This window comes from Limulus polyphemus, unplaced genomic scaffold, assembly GCF_000517525.1.
Source record: "Limulus polyphemus unplaced genomic scaffold, Limulus_polyphemus-2.1.2 Scaffold10863, whole genome shotgun sequence".
Lineage (NCBI taxonomy): Eukaryota > Metazoa > Arthropoda > Merostomata > Xiphosura > Limulidae > Limulus > Limulus polyphemus.
Genome location: NW_013676473.1, coordinates 1 through 2,703, shown reverse-complemented (window position 1 = coordinate 2,703; position 2,703 = coordinate 1). Strand labels below are relative to the sequence as shown.

The window sequence follows — 2,703 nt, the reverse complement described above, 5'->3', positions numbered from 1 at the left end:
GTCTTCAAGTTACAATAGTGAATGTCGTGACAAGATGATAACAGATCGCTGTCTTCAAGTTACAATAGTGAATGTCCTGACGAGATGATAACAGATTGCTGTCATCGGTACTGACGACATGACGAGGGTGGGGCGTTTGTTTTAGCCAAACTAGAAGTCACAAAACTCTCAATTAGAGTTTTGGAGACGTAACCTCTTCATTTGAACCTAATGACGAAAACAAAATCATATTAACTCTTGGGTGTAACAACTCCTACTTGCTAAATTGAAACAGTTAAAGTTGAATAGTTTTCATATAAAACAAACAACGTAAAAGTTTTAAAGTCCGAATTGAAATAGTTAACATTTGAATGACTTACATATAAAGTAAACAACGTAAAAGTTTTAAAGTCCGAATTGAAATAGTTAACATTTGAATGACTTACATATAAAGCAAACAACGTAAAAGTTTTAAAGTCCGAATAGAAATAGTTAACATTTCAATGACTTACATATAAAGCAAACAACGTAAAAGTTTTAAAGTCCGAATTGAAATAGTTAACATTTCAATGACTTACATATAAAGCAAACAACGTAAAAGTTTTAAAGTCCGAATTGAAATAGTTAACATTTGAATGACTTACATATAAAACAAACAACGTAAAAGTTTTAAAGTCCGAATAGAAATAGTTAACATTTCAATGACTTACATATAAAACAAACAACGTAATATAGAAGGAGAACTATCGGACCCTTTCGGATCTGTTTCTCGGTGAGTCAGCGGTAACTTTGCGGACTTACAACGCTAAAATCTGTGGTTCCATTTCTAGCAGTGGATAGAGCACATATATCCCTTCGTGTAGCATTTCCTAAAACAATAACGATGACATTGACTTACCTTTATCTAACAATAACGCCCCTGGCATTGACTTACCTTTATCTAACAATAACGCCCCTGACATTGACTTACCTTTATCTAACAATAACGCCCCTGACATTGACTTACCTTTATCTAATAGTAACGCCACTGACATTGACTTACCTTTATCTAACAATAACACCCCTATATAACGCATTTATAGGAGGGGCGTTAGGAGCTTGTCTAAAAATAAAATGCTTGCTAGCATTGTCCATACTATTGTCTCTAATTGTAGCCATGACGTAAAGACCTAGAGCTCGCGAGGATTTAATTTAGTTATGATTAAAAATAAACAAGTCATAGTTATGTTAAGGGTAGTCCTTTGATTATGATACAGCAAGCTGGAGACTTAATTAATGTTTACGGCACTAGAAACGATGTTCTTTATTCCTTCGCTCAAACAAATATTTGATACACTTCAGAAGGACTATTTAATTGAGATAAGAGTAAAACAATTATATTCTCCAGCGTATCTACGTATCAAACGCAGATATGATACGAGTTTCTCGTAAGTACAGAAGCTGTGTACGCCATACTAATATACTAAAACGATGTTGAAGCCTCAACACGTCGTTACAGACCATGTCGCCACGTCCGGTCATATTCTATCTGATGACTGTACATCTGGACAGTAGCCCTGCAGCGTAGTTTCCATTACAGAAAGCTTTCTATCAAACCATCTAGTGTATATAAACTACGATTTCCCAGCACCCATCTCAACAGTCTGAACACACAGAAATCCATAGGCGACTTGACCGGTATGACTTCGTATGGAATATAATGAATACCGTGCCACTGACTTCTGTGCGTGGATTATCACCTGTTACAAAACTCCGTACTTTTTGGGGCCGTAAGTGCGTTATAAGAGTGAGATCACATCTAATTCATGCGATTAAAGTAACCCAAGAGTTGACGGTGGGTGCTGGTGAGCAGCTGCCTCCACTCTAATCGGTCGGCTCAAACTTAGCGACGGCGAGCACTAACAGTCCTTGTGTAGCATTGCACGAACACTCGAAACAAACAAATAAACAGTTTCTTGAATGAGGACTGAAATCCATTGTTAAGTTATGAAAAGCTTGAGATGAAATCTCAGTAGGAAATACAGATGAAAACCTTTGCCTTTGGGGAGTCGTAGTTAATTGGATTATGGCTGACGAGGTTATTACAGACTTAGATGGATTCTGTTACTAGTGGTTCAGCTAAAGAGATTTAAGTGATTTATTGCGGATTCTTGGGAACAGAACATTTGGAAACTTACCTCACTTTCTTAGCTATGATTTTTATAACCAGGATGTTTTATACATTGTGAGTTGAGTTCGATGGGGGTAATCTTAGGCAAAAATACAAACACGTGTAAATATTTAAATGCCATTAAAAGGTCTTAAAATATTTACGCTCTAGAAGTATAATACAAGATAACAATACGTTCTTCAGACACTTGAAAAATATATGTAATACAAGATAACAATACGTTTTTCAGAGACTTGAAAAACGTGTAATACAAGATAACAATACGTTCTTCAGAGACTTGAAAAACATGTGTAATACAAGATAACAATACGTTCTTCAGACACATGAAAAATATATGTAATACAAGATAACAATACGTTTTTCAGAGACTTGAAAAACGTGTGTAATACAAGATAACAATACGTTTTTCAGAGACTTGAAAAACGTGTAATACAAGATAACAATACGTTTTTCAGAGACTTGAAAAAATGTGTAATACAAGATAACAATACGTTCTTCAGAGACTTGGAAAACATGTGTAATACAAGATAACAATACGTTCTTCAGAGACTTGA

The 2,703-nt window shown here is 35.2% G+C and overlaps 1 protein-coding gene across 1 annotated transcript in view; it reads right to left on the bottom strand.

Moving 5' to 3' along the window:
• The window catches only part of LOC106476552 (sodium/potassium/calcium exchanger Nckx30C-like), a 2,553-nt gene extending 2,347 nt beyond the window's left edge, over positions 1-206 (bottom strand). The window contains exon 1 of the mRNA XM_013937201.2: positions 24-206. The gene's annotated coding sequence lies outside the window, so the exon portion shown is untranslated. The remainder of the gene's footprint in view (positions 1-23) is intronic.
• Between the last annotated feature and the right edge of the window lie 2,497 nt (positions 207-2,703).